Source organism: Podarcis bocagei (assembly GCF_964188305.1).
Source record: "Podarcis bocagei genome assembly, chromosome: 4".
Lineage (NCBI taxonomy): Eukaryota > Metazoa > Chordata > Lepidosauria > Squamata > Lacertidae > Podarcis > Podarcis bocagei.
This window is the reverse complement of record NC_138128.1, coordinates 88,030,592-88,056,752: the sequence shown is the minus strand read 5'-3', so window position 1 is coordinate 88,056,752 and position 26,161 is coordinate 88,030,592.

The following is a 26,161-nucleotide window of genomic DNA, read 5'->3' as shown; positions in this document are numbered from 1 at the left end:
TGCAACTCATGCAGCCAAGTTTGCTGTCCCCTCCCAGTGTCAAAGGGAATCTTTTCTTTGGTCCCTAAATCATTTAATCTGCCCTGTGCGCCTGTGTTTTCAAAAACAAGAATGTAAATTACCCCGTTATGAATTAACCGTGTCTGAGCTTGAATTACATACCTGTCTAAGGAAGCCCATGAAATCACTCAGACACTAATGCGACTCCCAAATTTTAAAAGGATGCTTGGATATATAAATCCTTGGAGGCAGGTACAGTCCTTGCACTCGGCACCTACTGGTTTCATCAAGTGTGTGTGACAAAATCTGTAATTCACGTAGCTCCCAGGGCTTTGTTTGAGCCAGGTAGAAGAATGTAGGCCTGGCACAAGCACATGACACTCTAGGGCAACTATTTTAGGATCCCAGTTTGGGATTCCATCTTAATTTGCCCTGGAGTGTCCCTATGTTGGATGCTCTGGGGCATTGTGGGAAATTAAAAATGGCAGCTGCCAACCTTGGAGCTGCCACCACTGCCAAGTAACCCTGAGATGATTCATCAATGAAAGAGTGCTCTCCTACCATTAGGCAGTTAAATTTGGGTGTCATGAATGGGGAGCAAATGGGCAATTGCTTAATTTATTTTTATGGTGTGTATTTACTCACAATTTTTCCATCTAAGTTGTCAAAAATAAATAAATAGGTAGCCTTATATACTATGTTCCTTGACTTGGGATGGAAGGTGCAATTTCCTATTCCAGCTTAGAAAGCAAAATGCCTTGGACTTGCCTAGGACTTAGTACTTTGCTGAAGGCCTCCTCAAATCTCCGACTTCCCAAATGTACCTATTTTCCAGAGACAGTCCCAGATTTATAGAAGCCGTCCCAGTTTCTGATTTGATCCCAGAATGTCCTTATTTTCACTGGAGAAATGATGGAGGGTATAGAGTTATGTGACCCCCCCTCCCAAAGCCCAGGAGATAAGTAACAATACAACCTTTAGAAGACATCTGAAGGCAACCCTGTATAGGGAAGTTAAAAATCTATATATATTAGGTTTTCACATTTTTATACACTTTATCTCTCACCAATTCAAACATCGAATTATAAGGTTCTCTGAACCTTCAGACTTCCTCCCCCCCTCCCATGGGTTTAGATATTAAAAGTTTAATTTTTCTGCATCCTATGCTTTATCCAACTATTGCATATCCCCAATTAACATATCAATTTCACATTAAAAATGTCATTACAATGCTACCAATGACTTTAACTGTTTACAGTGGTTTTTAAAATAAACTACAAATGTACTCCAGTCTCTAACAAATACTTCATCCTCTTGGTTTCTGATCTTCCCCGTCAGCTTCGCAATTTCCGCATATTCCATCAGTTTTGTCTGCCATTCTTCCTTTGTTGGTAATTCTTCTTCTTTCCATTTTTGGGCTAGTAGCACTCTTGCCACCGTCGTTGCGTACATAAAAAGTCTTTTATCGTCTCTTGGTATTTCTTCACCTATTAAACCTAAAAGAAAGGCTTCTGGTTTCTTAACAAATGTATTTTTAAACATTTTCTTTAATTCATTATAATCATTTCCCAGAAGTCTTTTACCTTAAAACATGACCACCACATGTGATAAAATGTACCCTCTCTTTCTTTAAATTTCCAACACATATTTGATTTAGTTTTATACATTTTTGCAATTTTACTTGGTGTTAGGTACCAATGGTGCATCATTTTCATATAATTTTCTTTCAACAAACAGCAAACAGTAAATTTTATTTCCTCTTTCCACAACTTTTACCATGATGAAAGTTAAATATTATACCCAAAATCTCCAGCCCAGTGTATCATCACTGCCTTGAATTCTTCATCTTTCGTATACCAGTCCAACAATAGTTTGTAAATTTTTGATAGTATTTTCCCCTTATTTTCCAACAGATCAGTTTTCAAATCTCGATCTTTCTGTATCAAACCCTCTTTTTTATCTACTTTAAAAACATCATTTAATTGGTGATACTGTAGCCAATCTGTTAATATTCCTCTTATCTAGGGAAGTTTTTAAATGTTTAATGATTTGTAATGGTTTTATATATGTTGGAAGCTGCCTAGAGTGGCTGGGGCAACCCAGTCAGATGGGTGAGGTATAAATAGTACAACAACAACAACAACAACAACAACAACAACAACAACAACAGACTAGAACATCCCTATTTTCATTGAAGAAATGTTGGATGGTAAGAAACTACAGCCAGCCCTAGAATGTCTACAAGTATCCAATGAAACCAACGTTGGAAAAACTATTTCCATGATCCACACCTTGTTGACTTTGAGAATGATTTAGTTATTGATTTATCTATGAACAAATCTCATAGATATTGTTGTGTACTGCCTCTTAGAGAGGCAAGCTCAGAAGACTTCAGCTTAGCAGATCATGTGAGAGGAAAAGAAGTGAATGATTTCAATTTTGGATGCAATAATTGAGAAAGACCTTGGGTCTGCTAAGCCCTCAAAAGTCCTGAGCAATTCTGGCCAAGATAAGCAGCAATCAAGCCATTATTCAGTTAATGTTTATGTTCCTCTTATGAGTTAAAATTGTTAGCCTGTGTTCTGTAAGTTTTAAAAAATAATTGTTAAGTCTGAAGACATCTGGCGTGTCCTGCTGTTACCCATATACAAATGATTTGGATTCAAGGCAAACCAGTCGTTTATCATTCACATGGGAGAGCGAGATAAGCAAACGTCAACTACCCTTTGCGTGAGTAACAGGCAAAGCCGGTGGAGAACAAGAAAGGAAAGCTTTTAAAATTTCCAATGGATTTCCATTGCTCAGTGGTAAGGCGCATGCGTTGCATACAGACGTTGCTAGCTTCAGAACCTGGCATTGCCAGTGAAAAAAGGATCTTGAGTACTACAAGGGCTGGAAAAGATGTGGGACCACAAACTTGGAGAGCTGTTTTCAATCAGGACAGAAAGTTAGACTGCGATGGACCAGTGATCTCAACAAGGCTGATGCCCTATATCAAGAGTGAGGAATTGGACCTGGTCAGTAGGCCCAATTATTATCTCCCCTGCTCCTCATGGGCCAAGTTTGACAAGTGGGTGGGGCTGCCCACCTGTCAATAACATGATGCCAAGTGACCCATTTTTGCCTGCCTGGCTTGAAATTAAACCATGCAGGCAAAGGTGGACTTTGGTAATCTTTTGTAAAATGGTGCCCTGTGCAAGGCCAAAATTGGGTGCCCCCAAATGGATATTCTCAATTATGGATCATCTCGATTTTGCATCCCCTTGGCTCAGTGCCCTGTATGAGGGAACCACCCAAAATCGGGTGCTGGCACAGCCCTTACATAGCACTCTGCAAACCCAACAAACAGCTGATGGTTGGGTTGTCCAAAGCCCAGTGCAGCTGGTTCCACAAGCTATAAATAAGAAAATCCAAGTCCCTTGCAATTATTATTTTTTTAAAAAAAAGTTCAGGAGATTCTAAACAAATGTAAGTGGCAGAAAACCAGCATGGGAGCCAGCATGGTGTAGTGGTTAAGAGCGGTGGACTCATAATCTGGTGAACTGGGTTCGCTTCCCCGCTCCTCCACATGCAGCTGCTGAGTGACCTTGGGCCAGTCACACTTCTCTGAAGTCTCTCAGCCTCACTCACCTCACAGAGTTTGTTGTGGGGGAGGAAGGGAAAGGAGATTGTTAGCCGCTTTGAGACTCCTTGAGGGGAGTGAAAGGTGGGATATCAAGTCCAAACTCCTCCTCCTCCTCCTCTTCTTCTCTGGAGATCAGCTGATCATTGGAGCCAAGTGCACAGGTTGTAGCAGGTGGGAGGCAGCTCCTGCAAGCCCCCTTTCAGCTCAAGCCATGTCCTTACCCACCTCAACACCTGGCATCAAATACGACAGCAGGTGTGGGATGGGTAGACCTGGCTTGGTCAAAATGGGGGCCAAATGGGGAGACCTAAATTAGCCTGTGGGTTGCTCACCATATCCCTTTACTTGGGGGGAAGCCCTACTGAATTTAGCGGGACTTACTTCTGAGTGGACATGTCCAGGCCTGCACTATTTCTATAAATACACTTCAATGGTTAGGTAGGGGCAGGTGTTTTTCCCCACTGAGCAATTTCCCCATGCACATTCCCACTGCAGGGTGGACCTCTTTCTGGCAGAGAACTAAAATACAAAGTTATTGGGTAATGACAGGGTTGCCGTGCAAAAGGTTGCTCCCCTGTACGGCCCTCACATGACTACCAAGAGAGCTATTCCACGGCCTCCTCAGTCTCTCTTTTGTGCCGTTCAGAATTCTCTTTAAAATGTAAAGAGGATTAAAGCCCAAATCCGGTTAAAATTATCCTTTTCAAATTTTTGCCTGAATCTATGTTCTATTAATTTAACCGCCCTAAAATGTTTTGTGATATGCGTCATGCTTTTAAACCCTGTAAAGGGAGATGGCCCCCCCAGGCTTCCATGGAAATTATGTTTATAGTATGAGATCTCTGTTTGCTCCTCATCGCCGTAAGCGGCGCAGCGTCGTCGCTCGTACATTTTCCCTGGCAAAAATGGATGCATCATTTAAGTCATTACGGGTCTGGTGATCATTTGTTACAATAAACTATACCATCCTTGCTAGGAGGCCAGAGAGAGCCTGTAGTCGCAAATATATACATCTTCCTGGGCTAACTCGATTCAAAGCAGCAGTATGCCAGGGTAAAGTATTACTTAATTTATACTGTAATGTTTAACATTGATTCTGTGTGGGAAAATGAAGCCCAGCACATTCAGAGAACCCACATCATTAAGGTTTAATAATTTAGGCCTAGTTAATGCAATAATGAATTTACTGACACCTAAAAGTGCAGCGTTAGTACTTGCTTTTCTAGAAATACTTTACTCTGAGGCTTGGCTTTCGAGACAGAAAATGTTTATTATGAGATTGGCTTTTGCAATTTCCCCATTCACTCCCTTCCCCGCACAGACACTTTTCTCACATGGTGAAGAACAATTCTTTAGATGTATTTATTAACTTCTCGGTACACAAGGACTTTCATGAATTATATAACTTCTATCACTAGCAACTAGGGCCTGGAGGCTAGAGGAATCTTGCTCCAACCCTGAATTCCCCTCCTCGGGTGGCGGTATCAGGCCTTGGGCGGAATCCTTTTGTCCATCTTCCTCTTGCGGCGGCGATACCAGGGTTCCCCGTTATTTTGCACTGAACATTAGCAAAAATGCCTGCTGTCTTGATGGGTAAAAATGAGGCTCATAAGGGTTGCAGTGCAACTGTGTGCTCTGCACATGGAGACACAGTGCAACCGACTATGCAGTTCCCAGCGGTCAAATTCAGGCCATTAAGCATCAAGCATGAAGGGTAGGTTTCACTCTCACCAAAACAGAGTCCCCAAGTCCATTGTTTTTCTCTCCTCCAAGGAAGGCATAGCATATGGGTGGAAGCTGAACCTGTTCCTGGTTCATGTTGAGCCTTTTGACCTATAGAACAGGACTAGATCGTGAGACTCAACACTGCAGAGCGTTGTATTCCAAGGTGTTATCCTTGTCTCATTCAATCAAATCTAAACAGCTGAGCCATAATCAATGCCTGACAACTCTAGAGGGAAGCTCCTTTATATAGGTACAGTAAGGATGGATGGAAACATGACTTTCTACAACAGTGTTTCCTCTGCTTGCTCCTGATCTTCCTATGTTACAGCTTGGACTCCAGCCATCTTCAGTTGCCCCTCTGGGCACCCTAAGTCCACCAAGCTTCTTTTGAAATGGCTGAAATGACGAGTATCTTCCCTATGTCCAGATGTGTCAAGTTCCGCTAAGAGACGAAGGAGCTCAGCAGGACAAATTCGGCAAATACTAATCCGTTTCCAGTTTTGCTGGACCCTCCAAGGAATATAACACTGTAGCCACAGGCTCCATCGGCAAAATGATTCTAGCCAGGGCCTTTCCCCCCCAGCCAGAACTCAGTTCCAGCACCTGTCAGGTGGGCTCCATTGCCATAATAGAACAAGGGAGGCATTCATGGTGAGTTCCAGCTCCTCTTTTTCTAGAAAACAAAACAAAACAAAACAAAACAAAACAAAACAAAACAACAACAGTGATCTGCTGAACCCAGCAGCCTGACTTGTTTGGAACATCTCAGGCAAGGAGCACTCTTGCACTCAGGCAAAAGTCTTAGAAATCTTATCCTGAGAGTGAGAATCCTTCTTGTGTCTCCTCCTCCTCTTCCCCTTAGATGCTCCAGAAGAGGGTTCGGCTGCAAGTCCTAGTGCAGGCATGCCAACTTGTGCTGAAGATTGGGGGCAGCGTTGCACATTGTGTGTGTGTGTGTGTGTGTGTGTGATGTTCTGCCATGATGTCGGGATGAGCCAGAACCGAATGTGGTGCCAGCATGTCTTTAAAAAAATAAAATAAATAAATTATTAAGTACAAATTAAAAAACATACATATTTACAACAAAAGAAAATACAAAGGAAAAAGGAAATACATATAACCAAGGAAAAAAATTAGAGAATACTTTGCCTCTTTTCATATTTACAGTTATTTATACCTCTATAAAATGCTATTCACACTAAAGGAGTGAAATGAAAGATAAGATATCAGAGAAAAGAAAAAAGAACAAAGAAAAAATAAAGAAGTAAAAGAAAAGGATCATAGGTGAAAATTTTTAAAAGTAGGTACGTTTTCACTATACATAGCCGTTTCCCATCTATATTTATATTCAATTGTATAATTTCATCTTGTCCTTATCTACCTTAAACAGTGTTTTTTAAAAGACTTGTCAGCATGTCTTCAATGGCTGGCAGCTCCTCCTCCTCCGATGCTGTTGTCATGAGAGGGGCACATGCCCCCCAAATTACTGGTGGTCCTAAAAGAGCTTAGCCCCCAGGAGATGGTGCCCCTGCCCTTGTGAATTGTCCTGGAGGACAATTTCTGCAAATAAATGCTCATTCGTCTGTGGCCAAGGTCCTTTCTGAAAGATGTTCCCGCTTTCTCTTATATGTACTGTCATTTCCCTTCAGTTCCAATAGAATATCATAGACATCTAACAGACATTTATTTTTAGTGGGGAATTATTAAGGGATGGATAATGCACTGATAAGCTCTGCTAAAAATAAAAGTCCAATAAAACATTTTACTTTCTATCTCAGTTGTCCTCTCTGCCACTCCTTAACCTCTACCTCCTACCTTGGAGTAAGAAAAATGGCTGGCTTTGTTGCAGATGAAGAAATAAAATGGATGACTGTTCAGCACTGCCACTGATATTTCGTCAAGACAAATGTCACATTTGCCTAATGGCTTGGTTGGGCCAACGTCTGGGGCTACTGGCCACTTCTGTTCCCCGTGGCTCCTGTTTAAAGCTCTGTTATTTTGACCTATGACTATTGGGATACAGAAGACTTTTGAAACCAACAGACTAAAGTTCCCCTTTCCTGCTGGTCTGGCTCGAGAAGCAGCCAAAAGAAATGCATACTGCACCTTACATAACATAATGTTTTTTTCTGAACATACAGTTTTAAATGTTCCTTGGCACCAGCCAGCAAATTAGGACTTTTGGCATGGAACCATATTTCATTAAACTGTAATATTGGAGGTGGGAGTGTGTAGTCACTGCCACTTAAGATGGATTGGAAATGTCTGGCCAAAAGCCATTTTCTCCAGATGTGCTGCTTGTACCATGTCCTGTAGCACTACTACTAAGCCAGTTGAGAAAGGTGAAGTGTATGTGAGTTTCTACGAGGCGAGACACAGTGATAAGAGCAAGAGACTTCAGTGAGCCAATGGCTAACAGAACAGGACAGTCCAACAGGGCAAAGCAACTGTTTATAAGTATTTCTGAAGGCCTGGGCCACTCTCACTCTCAACGTGATTGGCTGTCTAAACCCCCAAGCTGCGAATCGTAACCCAGAGCTTAAGAACCAATGCCAGTAGCCCAAATCCTGACAATACTATGTGATTGGATAACATGTATCAGATCAAAACACAGGGCTTAGGATCCTAGGCCATACTCAAGCTCAGGCAAACATAGATGACTGTATACATAACTGAAGGCATTTAGATTTAAGGTTGCTTGTGGATACAGGAATTAGTATCCACAATTTGGATATTTGCAAATTTGGATTGTTAGGCAGCGGAAACTTTTTAACCATTAGAGGTGAAAAGAATCTGAGGGTGCTGTTCTTCATATGTTCTTAACTGACCTCAATACTGCGTTCCATCATACCTCTCCTCCCTTTCGACTGTTGCCCATAGGCTGGCCTTCACCAAAGCGAGGTTTAACGTTTTTCCCTCCAATGTCCTGAGACATAGATTCTCAAAGGGACAAGCCTCCGCCATGTGCGAATGTGATAGGGAGACGCCGGAGTCGCTTCAGCACATTATGTTCACTTGCCTCTTGTTCAATGTGCCACGGGCAAATTTGTTGGGATCAATCATACAGAAGCTAGAGGGTACCCCACCAAAATTCCACCTTGCCCAAATCCTGCAGGATAAGGATATCCATACGACCCTGAAAGTGGCTAGGTTTCTGGTCGCTGTCCTTACCCAAAAGCGCTGCCAAGGAGCACTACAAGCTAATTAAGGCACAGTATGTCATTCCATCTTACAGTATTTTATTGTTATAGTGATGTTTTAGCGGCTGTTTTTCCGACGTGCACAAGCTGTTATTTATGTCTTGTTTTTATCTGTATGGGCCTATGGCCATAATAAATATCTAATCTTACTGGACCTCAATACAGAGCTGAATATATTTTATGATGGTAATCTAGTTATTTCTATTCTGATGCTTCACTTGTGGACAAGTGGAATTAGCAATGATCCCCAAATATTTGCCCTTTAAATAAATAAAGATGAGAGGCAGTAATTGTATTAGCACCACTTCATGGCTAAGTAGGGATATAAACTAGTGCTGAGCCCAAAGTATCACCTCGGTCATGCTTAGGCACAAATTTTTGGAAGATTTTAGGTTATAAAATGTTGCGCGACTACCTTCTCACGCTATGTTGTGAGCCAGAAAATAGAGGCATGCACCCATTACTTAGGCAACCAGGTAACACTTCCTATTGTTGTGGCTCACAACAGATGAACACAAAAGAGAGACACCCTTACATTGTTAGGCGACTTGGTGACAATTCCCATCTTACCAGTGGCTTGCAGTGAAGCGCTAGAAAACAGGCCATTGGGTGAGTGACCCAACCTTTCCAGATTCTTCTGACAGAAAGTAGAGTTGCCTCTGCATTGCGCTTGATAAAAGGCAGGGTGTGGGGAATTCAGCTTCACAGTCTCCCCACAAATGGCTCATGGTTCCAATCCATAATGGATTCCCCAAACTTTGCCAGGTCTGAGGTTCGACTTTGGGGACTTCCGGGTTGACGCGATCTGGAAATGGCGGATTCCCTCCGAGCTGCGGAGGGAATCGGCTCTACCGAGGACGGGTCTTTGCCGCGCCGGCGACGCGGGGACCCTTAAAAACCGCAGGCGCGGATGCCTGCGGACTGAAGACTCGGCGGGTGCCTTAAGCGCCCCCCCTGATCCACGAAGAGCCTTTTTAAAGGCTGCGGAGAGGATACGGGGGTGGCGTGGCACTGAGAGTCGATCGCTACCTCGGTGGAGCGAAGCCGCGAGCCATGACCAGAGAGCGCTGACTTCCTTCCTTGAAAATTTGGACTGAAAGAATCACCCGTGAGTAAGACGGATTGGGACTTTAAAAAATTTACCCTGAATTGGAGACGACCGGGGGGTGTGCTAAAAGGAAGTCCGCACCCCCCCCCTTGCAGACGATCTAAGCAACGACATAAGAGCTAAGCTGGAGAGCCTACCCTTGGTGGGGTGAGTTAAAAAGGACACTAACTTTCAAGATTTGGCTAAACGAAATTTTGGGCTGGAGAGTGGAGTTTTGGAAACCTTCTTTTTGTTTTAAACAACCCCCCCTCCCGGGCTCGGGAAAGTCCTGCCTTTGTGCCTGTGTAAGAGCTGTGGAGTTTGACAGCTGTCAAAGCTGTCAAACGGGCGGTTTAAAGTGGAAAAATCGCTATCTAAGATCCCTCTGGACTAAGACGAGTTATAATTGAGCCAAAATTGTTGGAAACAAAGTAATAATAATTTGTTAAAGGACTGTTGGAGAAAAGACTAATAAGTAACCAGATTCCCTCTAGTTGGGAATTCTGTGAAACTACAATGGATACAATGGCTGTGGAAGGAAAGTTAATAGCGGAAATCGAAAGGATGTTTCAATTGGTGGGAACCTTACAAGAGCAGAGCTTGGCCATGAATAAACAACTTGTGACTATGACCTTGGGAACAGGCAACTCTGCTCTCTGTATTGAGGACCTGAATGAGAAAGAATCCACAGCTGAATGGGAAACAATATCTACAGAGGTGGAAGAGACTAAACAACAAGAAAAAGAAGAAGTAACCTTGGGAAGTAACAACCAAAAGCTGACATCTGTGGAACACAAGCAAGGAGACGCTGGGAACTTATCTACCACAAGTCTGCGAAAGACACAGAAGAAGAAGGAGGAGGTCCCGGGACAATATGGAATACAGGAACTTAAAATAAAGAAATATGACTGGGGCCTCCGTTTGGACTTTGATTTTGAAGATACAGGCTTTGTGGAAACTTTTCAGCAGTTACTTTCAAATCTCCTTGTGGGAAGAGAATATACTTTGATGGTGAAAGAACTTTTTCCAGACTTGACGACTGATATAAAGGACTACCAACAAGACAGGCGGAGAGGGACTGAAATAGACTTGAAAGCCTCGGACGTGAGGAACCCAGGCTGAGAATCTCGAATTTGGATTTCTATTGGGAAGGGACAAAAACCGGGGATGGGAGGGAGGGAAGAGGAGATTCTTAAAAACTCTTAAGACTTTTAGGTTTGGTTAATATGACTCTTAATTAAGACAAAATGAAAATCGATGGAAGAGAACTTAAGTCCAACTTAGGAAAATCAATTTTTATTATAAAAGAGGTAATAAGATGAATAAGATGGTTAAGAGGAGAAACACCAACTTGCTGATATAATCTTGGGAACTGGGATGCACGAGGGGGGGGTGGGGGGAAGTCAGGAAACAAGGTTATGAAATGGAGATTTGCTGATTTTATACATGTTTTTGTTTTGTGTCTTTTCTTTGTGTGTGTTTTGTTCTTATAAAAGCAGAAAACCAAATAAAATTTTTATAAAAAAAAAAAAAAAGGTCTGAGGTTCGACTTTGAAGTTTCAGGGTTCCCTTTTTCCTTCTCACCGAGAATGAGGCAAATGTCACGAAGAGGAAAACCAAACCAAACCATCAAGCTCTTTTCCACACCGCACATTTCTAGCTTCTTCCCAATTCTAAAGTTTATACTTTGAAAAATTCAAACGTCCCCCCTGAATTTGTGGGAGGGGATCAGCAGCAAAAGGGAGACTGAAACCGTCTCCTCGCCTTCATCTTTTTAGAAGTGGGGTGCACAATTTCCATGAGTGCAGAAACTTAGGAAGCTCTTCAAAGCTCTGACTGGCAACTGCCATTTCTAGATTCCCCAAAATTCCTTGTTCTAAGGGGCATGGAAGAAATGGTGGCCAGCATAAAACCTGCCACTTTCTCAGCCTTCTTGTGCTTTTATTGCTCCTTCTTTTCCTTGCTCTTCCTGTCCCGGTAACATTTGGAGACTTTTCATAAATGATATTGATTAGCAATATGCTGAACTTTGGAAATTTACTCTGAGCCGGCAGATGTAAAGTCCTAGCTTCCAGAAGCACACTCACAATGTTCAGATTTAATGAGGTCAGTGGAAAGAATTGTCACATTGTACATCACAAACAGGTGAGGAATGTTCTGGTCGCATAGATTCTCATGGGAAAGATTGGTGACTTTCTTTCTATGCTATGGTTATGAGAGCTGATAAGCCTTATGCTTATCAGACTGAGTTACTAGAAATCATTTGAATCTTGTCTCTGTCATGGGCTTACTAAGTGACCTTAGATAAGCTAACGGCTGCAGACCAGCGTAACAGTAAACCACGGAGAATGTGGAAATTGCTTCTTTACTTGATAAACTTGTCTGGTAAAATGAATGATTGGCGAAAAGGTTGAGGCAACCCACCAGTTGAAAATATTGAATGTCTCCTGTAAAATTCCTTTGTGTTCCATCATGTTAATAACAAAGAAGAATATGCAACTATATCAAAGTTTCAAAATGTTATTATTAATACATTATTGTCCACATGGGACTATTACACAGAAGGATTGAAAGTGAATCTCCTCACTTGCTTAAGTTCTTAGAGATCCAGACTCCAATCTGTACAGAAAAGCTGGAATTGTTCATTTATGGGGAAAGCATAAAATATACTGTTATCTAGACTTTTTAAAATAATAATAATAAAAAAACTATATTCACTTTTACCAAGAATTAAGTCAATGAGCTACACAATTTCAGCTCACCTGATTTCAGTATCTCCAAATGAGGAATTTTCCTGTATATATACAGTAAGTTCACTTTTTAGGAATTCTGACTAACTTCTCAGGAATCTGACTGATTTGGGGGGGGGAATGATTCTGAATCCATGCAAAAATATTTTCCTTAAAATATATTACACAGTAATATTGCAGGTGCAAAATGTTATTAACGAAAACAGGGGAAAGGATTTAGAAAGGGAAAGTTCTCTAGAGGTTTGGTATTTCCTTTTCAGGTTTGGAACTTGGTTTTACTGAGGTTTAAGAGAGGACCGTGCAAAAATGGCAATGGCATTTAACATGTCTGAAATTAGACATGATCTATAAATTTGGAAATAGTAACTGCTGGTACTGTGTTAAAAACAGAGCAGACTTCTTTCACATTTGGTGGATGTGTTTCAAACGTAAAGTGTTTTAGGAAGGGATTATATCATCCTGTACTAATGTTAATGTACTTATGGATTTACTCATGTTTGTTTTCTTAGTTTTATACCAGGTTTAACCCTTTAATAGGGACGTGGCTGGTGCTGTGGGTTAAACTACAGAGCCTAGGACTTGCCGATCAGAAGGTCAGCGATTTGAATCCCTGCGACGAGATGAGCTCCCATTGCTCGGTCCCTGCTCCTGCCAACCTAGCAGTTCGAAAGCACATCAAAGTGCAAGTAGATAAATAGGTACCGCTCCAGCGGGAAGGTAAACAGCGTTTCCATGCGCTGCTCTGGTTCGCCAGAAGCGGCTTAGTCATGCTGGTCACATGACCCAGAAGCTGTACGCCGGCTCCCTTGGCCAGTAAAGCGAGATGAGCGTTGCAACCCTAGAGTCGGTCACGACTGGACCTAATGGTCAGGGGTGCCTTTACCTTTACCTAATCCTCTAATGTTGATGGCTGGGGGAGGAAGGTTGTAGTCGCCTCTCCACTGGAAAGGAGAGCAGCCGGAGAATACTGGACATCAAGTGTACAAGGGAGAGTTCTTGGAAGCAAAAGTTTCAGCTGTTTTGAAAATGAAAGCTTGCTTTTGGGAAAACATTGTATTCTCCCCAGTACAAAATATTGATTTTTTTAAAAAAGAATGCCCTTAAAATATGACGTCTCATCAAGAGAAGAGCAACTTGGAAGGATGATAGCTCTATTATACATTTATATCCCACTTTTCCTCCATGGAGCTCATGATGACATTCATTATTTTACTACATATTAGCAGCTGCCAGATGACTCCTTAAAATCCTAGCTGAGATGCATTCCTGGCACTAAGCTACTCACCATTCACATGTGCTCTATTTCAAAAGTCGGAGTGGTTCATTTGTTTCCTATACACGAGAAGAATATGTTTTTCATAACATGACATGATATAACCATAATGAGCGAGCCAGAATGGCAAATTCATTCTAATTCTATATTTAAAAAATCATAATTGGCGACATTGCCGCTGGGAGCCATTGATCTCTGCTTTCCATTTGCTCCTCAATGTTTCCACTTCAATGAATTGCTCGAATTAGGCTGTTGGGACTCCCCCCCCCCCCGCAGGCTCACATGGTATTGCTTGCGATAGACAATGCTGCTATTCAGCAAAAGGAAAGCAATAGCCCTGGACCATCATCTTCCAGTTACATCATACACCTTTTATATAGATAGAAGATACCAAGCATCAGGACTGACGTAACCACATTTTGGTTCAGCTGATTTTGCTCAGCGTTTGTCTTTTCTTCACTTGCAAGCCGACGGTGGGAGCTACACTGGTGCAAGCAGAACGTGTGCATTGAACAGGCATTCATGTGAGAGCCAGTGTGGTGTAGCGGTTAAGAGTGGTAGTCTCGTAATCTGGTGAACCGGGTTCGATTCCCCGCTCCTCCACATGCAGCTGCTGGCCAGTCACCTTGGGCCAGTCACACTTCTCTGAAGTCTCTCAGCCCCACTCACCTCACAGAGTGTTTGTTGTGGGGGAGGAAGGGAAAGGAGAATGTTAGCTGCTTTGAGACTCCTTCGGGTAGTGATAAAGCGGGATATCAAATCCAAACTCTTCTTCTTCTTCATGGGGCCTCTAGCAACTCTCTGCTCATGTTGGGAATCTTCAAGCCCAGCAGCTCAGGAGAACCCATCCCTTTGGGGCAGTGGTAAGCTGGCAAGCTGCTCGTCACAGGGGCTGAGTATTTTGCATTGGGCAGGGGGAACAGTACCCAGTGCTGGTCTAATTTCACCACAAAGTAAAACAGGAAAATAGTCCATCCTCGTAAAGTACCCCAACAGAACAACGAATGGGATGTACCTCCAAGTATTACATAAGTATTACAAAATACTCATTACATATATTCAGGCACCAGGCAAAAACCAGGCCTTTGGCTGATGTAACATTCTATGACCTTTTACATGTGGTGGTTTTTTGTGGGGGGTATTGGTTTTGTTTCGTTCTTGTTTTATTATATATTTTGTGTTTTCATTCTGTATTTTTGTGTTGTGAACTGTCCCGTGATATTCAGGTGAAGGCTGGCATACACATTTATGATGATGATGATGATGACATGTGTGTGCTATCTGACAGAAAATGGACACCATCTTGCTATTGACAGCTGATATTCCACAGCCACAGAAATAGAAAATGGAGGCAGTCCCCTCAGGTACCTTCCTGAGGTATCAAAGGAAGTGTGCTAGCTGATATCTGAATGACACAACACATATTTTTAAAACTTAATCTTCAGTAGTCTCCCTGTAAAATATGTTAATCTTTTTATTTTATTTTACACCTATTAAAATTTGACCTCATCCATTAAATTTGCTTTCCTCCCATGAATCACCTGAAGTGTTTTAAGGTCACAATTCAACCTTGCAAATTCTCTTGTGCAAACCCTCTTGAAATGAATGAGATCGGCACAGGAGCTCCGCATCATCTTGGAAAGTATTTGTTTGAAATATCAAGAAGCTTTATTTTAAAAGCTCTGCAACTTACAAATACTTGAGTATGTTCTGTCATGACGGAGGTACACTTGGATTGTGGAGGCCGAGGCTTCCTTTGGCTTAGCTCCAGCTCTTTGGGCTTGATGTTAAAAATGTCAATATCGTTTGTGAGATTCTTTGGATGCCTGCAGGCAGATGCTTTTCGCTTGCGGACGAACTGTGTGGCGACATTGTGGCCGGGCTTTAATGTTTCACCCCCTGAATGTAGGCTTATTTTTAATGCTCAGAAGTTCGCTGCTAGCCTTTCCTGCTTCCTCATAGCTGTGCTGGAGATTGAGAGAGCACGGAAACCGAATGCCCTTCTTCTTTGGCATGGCATCCAGCAGGAATCTTTGCGACTTAGTTCTTGGCTTCTAAAAACAGAACTGTTGACACTCCAGCTTGAATGTATAAGGTGAGAAAGAGCAAATCCATCTGCTGCTGAGGTGCTGGATTAATACCCAAACACACTGATCTTTTTTATTTATTTAAAAAATCATGCCTATATATAGGAACCTTGGAATTGCCTTGAGAGATTAGACCAAAGGCTCATCTGGTCTAGACTTCTGCATCCTGCATTGGTCAACCAAATTCCTTTGGGAGTTCAGAAACAAGGCAGGAGAGAGGTTGCCTTCTCCTGTTGCCCCTCACTGGGCCTCTGGTAATCCATGATAAATTGCCTCTATACATGGAAGTTTCATTTAGGTATCAGGGCTATTAGTCCCTGATTAGGCCTAATCTCCACGACATTGCCAAATCAAGAATCACAGAGTAGAAAGGACTCTCAAAGATTGTCCAGTCCAACTCCCTGCAATGCAGGTTTCTCCACACACAGTTCCCCATCCAATTTGAAACCTTACCGGATCCTGTTTAGCTTCGCAAATGTGCTGGCAGTTTTATTGCTTCACCACTAGGACCTTAATCCTTCAATAATAATAATAATAATAACAAGCAACTTGCCGCCATTACACTTTGTGGTTGTGAATTCTGTATTGTGTGAAGTAGTAGTTTCTTTTGTGTGTCTTAAATCTATTGTTAATTTATTTCATCGGGTGACCTAACATCTCTTTGCCTATTCCTTCTGCATTGTTCATAATTTTAAAAAACTTATAATTATATTCCAACATACAGCACAAAGGATATCCTATTGAATTCATGGGAGTATAAATGAATAGGATTATATGAGACTCCATTTGTTTAAAAAGAAAAGAAAGGGAGAGACTATATTTACAGCTGCTTGTATGTACAGTGTTACAGCTGTGTGTAGGCTTGCCATATGCCAGGAAAATTCCTGACGTCCTGGTTTTGGGTGTAAAAATGGCGTAGGGGGGAATTTTGTTGAAGTGGTAAAAACTCGGAAGAAAATTGTCTGCGACTCCCTTGGAGAAATGGGCTTTGGCTTAGTGTTATGACTAAACCTGGGCTTGTTGCTTGTTTCCATCAAACAATCCACAAGTAGCAAGTCTTGGTGACAGTCAGTAGTTTGTGTGGAGAAGAGCAAACCGTGACTTAGCTCCTGGCAGCAGAGGAAGTGAGCACCTGCAATTGCATGGTGTAGATATCTAATCAGTTGTTACACATCTTGAGCCTCCTGAATAAAGCTGAATTAAAATCTGAAGAGTAAATAAAAAGAGATGGACCCATAACCTTAATTCCCACAGCCTGCCATTGCTTCTAGAAATCAGTAGGATAGTTTGCCCCCCGTCCCGCTGAGCCAATTTATCTAGTTATTAGGAATAATTATGCATATAAAAATGGTGACATAACCCAAGGGACAACTTTTATGGAGAATCTTGTATTGTATGAAAAGCATGATTTGTTGGCAGGCTGGGAGGAACAAGACTTTCAAAAAAGAAAAAAAGGCTGTGTGTGTCTGACTGACTGTATTTAAAGTGATAGAATCCAAAAATAGAATCTCCTTTTGCTTGTAACTATTATTAAGTCTCCTCCATAAATGGGAAGGTGAAGAGCCAGGGCTAATAAGTTTTTTATTTTATATCGGAGTCTTGAAAAGCCCCAAGACCTCTGAAATGGCTGGCTTCTGTGTCTGAACTTTGCGATGCTTCCTTGGCGTTCCCTCTTTTGAATGTGTTGTGCTCTCCCCCAATCATTAATTACCATCATTCATCATGCAGGGCTCCTTTTAACATCCATTAGCATCGTATGCCACTCAAGCGTGCTTGTAAGCATATAAATGTGCTGGTAATCCTGCTGAGTAGGTTTACATCAACTGTAAATTATCTTCTTGACCAGTTGCTTCTCCTTCCTGGCAGGTGGAGTCGTCTTATTTTGTATCTTGAAGCCGTGAGCTTTGGAAATGAGATCTGTTCCGAGGCAGGCGCCTGCCCCCTTTCTCAAAAACCAGGGCCATCTGGTGTTTGAAGATACATTGCAAGGCAGCAGCAAGAGTTGCACTCTTTTTTATAATATTTTTTATTAGTTTTCAATTACAATAATCCAATAATAGCCTCATTATAACAATGCCAAATTATGATACAATTACTAACACCAATCATTCATATACCAAATTATATAATTTAGGTAGCCCCCCGCTTGCTAGAATTGATGGTTTGATTATTTATTTTGTTTCTGCATTCCAAAATCTTATTAATTTCAATTACACTCCAGTCAAATTAATAATCCCTTATACAACAACTGTGATATTAATAACTTCTATTTGTGTTGGCACATTAAATGATTTATAAAACTGCAAGTGAGGCACTCAGACTATATCCTTGTTCTTCCTGTGTGTGGCAATTATTCTGTCCATGTTGTTTCTTCCTGTCCTTGTAAAATATTATGTCTATCTTTTCCTGGTTGTTGCAGTTCTTCATCCTGCCGTGGGTGGAACTAATATCCCATTGTTGTTTCAGAAATTCTCCATTGCTCTGTCCTGTGCTTCATTGTTTTTCAACTTTAACAGCAGCCGCAAACATCAAACTGTCCCAACAAATAACCTATACAGTGGTACCTCGGGTTAAGAACTTAATTTGTTTTGGAGGTCCGTTCTTAACCTGAAACTGTTCTTAACCTGAAGCACCACTTTCGCTAATGGGGCCTCCTGCTGCCGCCGCGCCGCTAGAGCACGATTTCTGTTCTCATCCTGAAGCAAAGTTCTTAACCTGAAGCACTATTTCTGGGTGAGCGGAGTCTGTAACCTGAAGCGTATGTAACCTGAAGCGTATGTAACCCGAGGTACCACTGTATTCGCCATTTCCCCTCTCAGCCTGGGAAGGAGAGTGATCTGTCGAACTGCAAATAACTCAGTAATGAACCTTATCAACTCCAAGAGTTGCACTCTGGACATTTTTTAGAGAGAGCTTTGCACAGGTGTTTTCTTTTGAAGGCACAAAGTAGCAGCCAGACAAACTCTCAGAGAGAAGTTATGCGGCAAGTAAACTTTTCTGCATTCGGACGATGACGTGGCTTTAAGACTTTACGCAGCTGAATACACTTTCCCCTGCACTTCCCTGTCTGAAATTCATCTTTGCTTTCTGTCTTCAAGGTGTCTGTTGCATGTCATTGCTGGGGAAGCCTGTGGAAGAGTTTCCTTGTCTGCCACCCCATACCCCTCAACTGTCCTGCTTCAAGCAGGATGTCCTGGAATTACAGAAGCCATCTTGGCTTCTGATTTAATCCCAGACTGTCCCTCAACCTCATGTTGAGGGTACGTTTTATCATATGTGGTGGACTTGTAAAAGGGTAAAAGACCCATGTGGTCCCTCTACAACTCTACAACTCTACGATTCTATTAACTATACTCAAAGTCAGCTCTTGGAAGCTGGAGAAACTAGCATCTGGAGATGCAAAAAGGTGGAAGGAACATTCTTTCATATGTGGTGGATCTGTAAAAGGGTAAAAGAGTATTGAGAAATGATCCATAATAAACTGAAAAAAATGTTTAAAAGTACACCCTCCCCCCAAAAGGAGACTTTTTTGTTGGGGATAATTCAGAGGGAAATGCCCAGGTGTCAAAAAAGACTATTTATGTATGCTACTACTGTGGCCCATGTTTTGTTAGCCCCAAAATGGAAAACGGGTGAGGTCCCAGCTAAAGAAGAATGGCAACTTAAATTGATGGAATACGCACAGCTTGCAGATTTAACATATTGAAGAAGAGAACAAGAAGAATGTACGTTTAAAGAAGGCTGGAAAATGTTCACTGAATGATGGGTGAAAATTGTGTTCATTTAAAAACGCTGGTAGTATTGAGATAAATTCAACGGTGAAAATAAGTTCTGGTGGCTGTAACAATGGATTACTGATTGTTTTAGTTTATGTAAAATATGGATGGTGTGCAAAATGAACCATGGAAAGAAAAGAAGGGATGTCATTGATTTAAGGTTGTTTAAATGAATATTTTGAAATGTAAATCAGAATATATCCCAGGCTGTCCTATTTTGGATCCTGCAAGAGCACAGCCCTGAAAGATGCCTGTTTTGGGGGGCCGTGCTCTCGCACGAGTCACCTGGCTCTGTGATATTGGGGGGGGGGCTGCTGCCTGAGCGCCGCTACTTGTTCTAAGCTTACTTTCAAATTTCCTTAGTCAAGCTCTACCGTCAGAGCAGCCCTGCTGGTGAGAATCTCTCTTCTCTCTTCCCCACCCCACCAACCACCTTCTTGTGTGTCATTCCTGCCTCTGGTGGAAGTGAAATGAGGCCACGCAGAGAGGGGAAGAGGAGGGGGGAGGATAGGGATAGGGCATATTCATGGGAAAGGGTTGTTGTGAGGAGGAGGAGGAAAATTGGGGGTGAACATTGCTTGGGATGTAAAAAGGTATAATAATAATAATAATAATAATAATAATAATAATAATAATAATAATAATAAATTATTTATATCCTGCCCTCCCCAGCCGAAGCCGGGCTCAGGGCGGCTAACAACAATAAAATAGTACAACATTCTAAAATCATTTCATTATAAAATTAATTCAAATCAAATTGATGGCAACCATTGGGCTAGAGTTCTGTGAAGATTGCCAAAGGAGGGAGTCAGGCTGTGCCCTGACCAAAGGCCTGGTGGAACAGCTCTGTCTTGCAGGCCCTGCGGAAAGATGTCAAGTCCCACAGGGCCCTAGTCTCTTGTGGCAAAGCGTTCTACCAGATCGGAGCCACAGCTGAAAGAGCCCTGGCTCTAGTTGAGGCCAGCCTAACCTCTCTGTGGCCTGGAACCTTCAAGATGTTTTTGTTTGAAGACCGTAAGTTCCTCTGTGGGACATACCAGGAGAGGCGGTCCTGTAGGTACAAGGGTCCTAGGCCATATAGGATTTTAAAGGTTAAAACCAGCACCTTAAACCTGATCCTGTACTCCACCGGGAGCCAGTGCAGCTGGTATAGCACCGGGTGAATGTGATCTTGCAGCGAGGACCCCGTAAGGAAGGTGTGCATTGGAAGGTGATTAGATTGGGGAGGAAGAAGAATGAAAGCAGGGTGTTGGGTCTCTTCCCTCACCGTCCAGCCAGACAGCTCTTTCACTAGTTCAACCCATGCTTGTCACAGCTGTGGATTTTCTGTGACTGGATTGGTGGTAGTACTATGGTAATGAAAAGTGTGAAGCCACTGGCATTGCCCTATAAAACAACCAACTTCTTCTGCATTCCCGCTCCATGTCAGGCTTGCTGAAACCCAGGCCTTTTCTCCTCTTGCTTGTATGACACAGGGCAGAAATGTCAGTGCAGATGTTCTGCTGGTACGTTCTGAATGGGCTTAACAGGGAGCGTGAATGCCAAGCTCTTTCTAGCAAAACTGTGCTGTTTGATGAACCCTGGCTTTCGCCTCTGCGGCGCTTGCCTGCAGATTGCTCCCCTGCTCGCCTTGACAGGTCCCATCACATTTATGCTATGCCCAGCTTGTTCCCCACCCTCTCCCAGTTGCAGAGGGTGCTGGCTCCACCACACACCTGTTTTGCCAAGGAGTCCAAAGCCAGCCTCCCCGAAGCAACATGAACTGTCCCTCCAACCTCAGACTTGAAATGCCTCCAGATGAATTATGGTAGTGTCATCATGCTAGCTTTGCAGTTGAGAAGCCCAGGCTGGAACAGGGGAGCAGGTCAACCGTTACCTTAGTAAAGGGAAAAACATACTTGAGTGTTCAACAGATGTCCTGGAAGATTCCTGTTGAGAGGGAGTAACCATTCAGCTTCTCTTTTGGAAGGTCTTGATGCTTGTTCTGGTATCCCTCGGGGCATATTGAGTGGTTCTGGAAGCATTCTCAACTACATTTAAAGGAAGCTGGAAAACGTTTGACTGATTTTAATGCCCATGTGTTGATTCACATTATGTGTGTGTGTTTTCACACACACACACACACACACACACACACACACACACACACAGCTCAACTGCCTTGAGTTATTCAGCCAGGAGCTCCTAGGAATGTACAGATGTTACTTTAACCACAAACTTAGTTTCATTGTATTTCTTTCAATTTCCCCCAGTGTTTCTGATGCGCGGATGTCTAAAACGAAGACACCTTAATGAGCATTCGTGCTACAAAATTGCAACCTTAGTTGGCAACCTAGCAGGATTCTGAGTTCCTCATGCCATCCTCTGTGAAGAAGAATTTTATGCGATGCTAAAGTTTGCTAGCCTGCCAATAAAAGGCATAATCGTTGGGAGCAATTTGAGAGGATGGCTGGAGGCAAACACAGAAACACTATGATACGCATAACGTTTTCCATCTGGAGCCAAGGAGTTCAGTCTTTCTCAGAAATTGGCAACTTTTACGACTGGCCAATTAAGGAACCTAGGTGCTTCATTGTAATAAGCTGGAATAAGTGTTTGTCAACTTTAGTTGTTCATTGGCTGTTAATTGTAGTATTATGTTGTGACTTATATAGAATCATCAAATTGTAGAGTTGGAAGGGACCCCAAGGGTCATCAAGTCCAACCCCCTGCATTGCAGGGATCTCAGCTAAAGCATCCATGACAGATAGTCATCCAGCCTCTGCTTGAAAACCTCCAAGGAAGGAGAGTCCACAACTTCCCAAGGGAGACTGTTCCACTGTCGAACAGCTCTTACTGCCAGAAAGTTCTTGGAACCCCCTTTCTCGTAACTTGAAGCCACTGGTTTTTACTCCTTTGATGACTAGTCTTTTCTCTTATATCTTTTAACTACAGTGATAGCTTGGTTCCTGAACGGCTTGGCTCCCGAATAAATCGGCTCCCAAACGCTGCAAACCTGGAAGTAAGTGTTCTGGTTTGTGAACGTTTTTCAGAAGCCAAACATCCGACGCCGCTTCCGCGGCTTCCGATTGAGTGCAGGGAGCTCCCGCAGCCAATCGGAAGCCGCACCTTGGTTTTCGAACAGTTTCAGGAGTCAAACGACTCCCGGAATGGATTACAGTGGTACCTCGCAAGACGAATGCCTCGCAAGACGAAAAACACGCAAGACGAAAGAGTTTTCCGTTTTTTGAGTCGTCCTGCAAGACGAATTTCCCTATGTTCTTGCTTCGCAAGACGAAACATCTTGCGAGTTTGTTTCCTTTTTCTTAAAGCCGCTAAGCCGTTAATAGCCGCTAAGCCGCTAAGCTGTTAATAGCCGCTAAGCCGCTAAGCCGCTAATAGCCGCTAAACCGCTAATAGCCGTGCTTCGCAAGACGAAAAAAACACAAGACGAAGAGACTTGCGGAATGGATTAATTTCGTCTTGCGAGGCACCAGTTTGAGAACCAAGGTGCCACTGTAAATTTGCTTTTCTTCACTACCGTTTCCAATGCAGATGAACCGTCAAAAAAACTACAAGATATAAACAGTGTCTACCTATTTTGGTAGTTACAGATAGTGCAAAGGTTGGGAAAATAATCAAAATATGCTGATGGCCATCAAAGGTCCCCCCCCCCTTGCATCTTTCAAAGTCCCAGTGTTAGGGCCAATCGTGCTGTCTTCCTTATGCAGCTCCTTTACAAATGTTGAATGTAAAGAATGTCCCCCCCCCTGTTTTGTAACTCCTGCTTCAGATGTAGCATTGTTTGCTCACCTTGGGTGGGAATTTGGAATATCCTTCCAAAATACAGGAACAGGACTTCAACCTTTTCCCCTTTTTAATGGCTGCAGCAATCTGAACGTTATAAATTTTATTCTAGTTTAAATGCATAATTGAGTTTACATCTTCTTTTCAGGGAGAGAAATGATCTCCCCCCCCCCCTAAAAATGTTCCCAAGGTGAGAAGTACAGCATGCCTGGGCTAATAGGTATAGCAGGGGCGAAAAGATTTATATCCTCAGGACTTGATTTGTGGTGTGGGGTAAAGTAAGAGCAGTGCTTCAATTAGCTGTGTTTATCTTGGGCAGAGATGGACTTCAGCAATTTACTAGTAATTTGAGTGTGGGCATATTGGGTTCATTTACAAGGCACTGATGACATAAGCAATTGGCACTTGTGTTCGCGCAGGGCTCCAGCTCGCAATGCTGAGCTGGGGTTAGCCTTGGGATTTGTAGGGCTCAGTTCAGCATAGGAGAATCTTCCAGCCGAGCAAACCCAGATGCCTGACACAGTCTGGGAACACACAGCTCCTGAAGCAACAGCTGGCAAGGCTTTCCGTGGCTCCATTAGCTCCTTGGAGGAAAAGCCTGGATAAACATGCACCAAAAATTCTTATAACAGGGACGGCTTTTGACATTTGTACGTCTCCATGCTCAGATAGAATGCTCCTGCTGGTGGGAGCTTTTCAGCAAGTCAGCTCAGAAGCTGTGGTGGAGAAAGAAAGAAAGAAAGAAAGAAAGAAAGAAAGAAAGAAAGAAAGAAACCCAGCTGCTGCTACTATCCAAATGTCCAATCTTCTCCTGTGTCCTCCAGTATGCAGGCGTGGGGTATGCTTTATTATGGGGCAGGTAAAAGGGTGGTGCTGTAGCCGAAACCACTGAGCCTCTAGGGCTTGCCAATCAGAAGGTCAGTGGTTTGAATCCTTGTGACAGGGTGAGTTTCCATTGCTCTGTCCCAGCTCCTGCCAAACTAGCAGTTCGAAAGCACACCAGTGCAAGTAGATAAATAGGTACTGCTGTGGCAGGAAGGAAAACCACATTTCCGTGTACTCTGGCTTCTGTCACGGTGTTCCATTGCGCCAGAAGTGGTTTAATCCTGCTGGCCACATGACCCAGAAAGCTGTCTGCGGACAAATGCCGGTTCCCTCGGCCTTAAAGCGAGATGAGCGCTGCAACCCCACAGTGGCCTTTGACTGGACTTAACCATGCAGGGGTCCTTTACCTTTATTATTTATGGAAACATGCACGGACTTGCTTATGACAGCATCAGGTGGTGACTTGGCTGTACGAATGGGCGATCACCAAATCCATGATAGGAATTTATGATATTACCTGTGGGGACCTGTTTCGGGTCAGGGTTCCAATCACTCCCTTTCCCACTCACACCTGGTCCTGCCCCCCAATGGTCAGTTAGCATCCTGTGCACACTAAGCATGCTCAATTATCGCCGGCCTGCTTTTGAATCTTCCCCACATTTTGGTTTTTTCCTTCCATGTTGGTTTCCTCCTCCCATGTTTGGGTTGCCAGTGTGGTGTAGTGGTAAAGAGCGGTGGACTAGTAATCTGGGGAACTGGGTTCGTGTCTCTGCTCCTCCACATGCAGCTGCTGGGTGACCTTGGGCCAGTCACACTTCTCTGAAGTCTCTCAGCCTCACTCACCTCACAGAGTGTTTGTTGTGGGGGAGGAAGAGAAAGGAGATTGTTAGCCACTTTGAGACTCCTTAGGGTAGTGATAAAGCAGGATATCAAATCCAAACTCTTCTTCTTCTTCTTTTTATAATAATATTTATTCCTTTTACAACAATTTAAACACTTACAGAAAAAACAAAGAGAAAACAGTACATTACAATACAAAAACACTACATAAAAATTAACAAAACCAAACAACAATTTAAAAACACATCAAAAGAGAAGAAGGGAAAAAAAGAAACTTCCAATATCTTATCTTTCTTTCACATATTTCCACGGCCTCCTCACACCTCCCTTTTTGTATTCCACTTCTTTGTATTATTTCAGCAATTCCTTTCCATCTTCCCCTGTTTTCTATCCTATAATTATCTTAACACATTTTAACCTTATTTTCCTTTAATACTCTATTAATCTATTTATACTTAATTCCGTATAACATTTCTACTGAAGCCATATAACTTCATTCCAACATTCTTCTAACATTCATTAATTTTACAATATTTCTATAAATAATCTTTAAACTTTTCCCAGTCTTCTTCCACCGACTCTTCTCCCTGGTCTCGGATCTTGCCAGTCTTTTCCGCCAATTCCATCTAGTCCATCAACTTCATCTGTCATTATCCAACACTTCAGTGCTTCCAAGAGACAACCATTCTCTCAGCCAGCAAAAAGCAGATGGTTCACAACAAAGTTTAGGGGTCTGGCAAGGCAGGTCCACCTCCTTCTTTAGCATCCGTGAATATCTTAAATTTTACTCGAGGCTTCCTGCCCTGCCAAACAAATCCAGAAACATCCCTCTGCCACCTCCTGAAACAGTCCATCCCATCCAAAACTTGCACTATTTGGAACAAAAGCAACATCCCCGGCAACACAGCAACCCCCATCCCCACCACAACAGCTCGGCCCAACAATAGCAACTTCAGATTTATCCATATTTCCCAATCCCCCTTCTCTTCAATCCAACGTCCTTCACAGTTACCCTTAAATAAATTCACATTTTTGGCGGTCATACTGACCCCCAAAAGCCTCTCTTTCTCAACTGATGTTAGTCCTGTCTCCTCCTGAAGCTCTATCAAGCTTTCCTTTCCCAATTCAGGTAGGGCTCTGGTCCTCAAATTCATCTGTTTTTCTTTAAGTTCCATCATAACAGATGT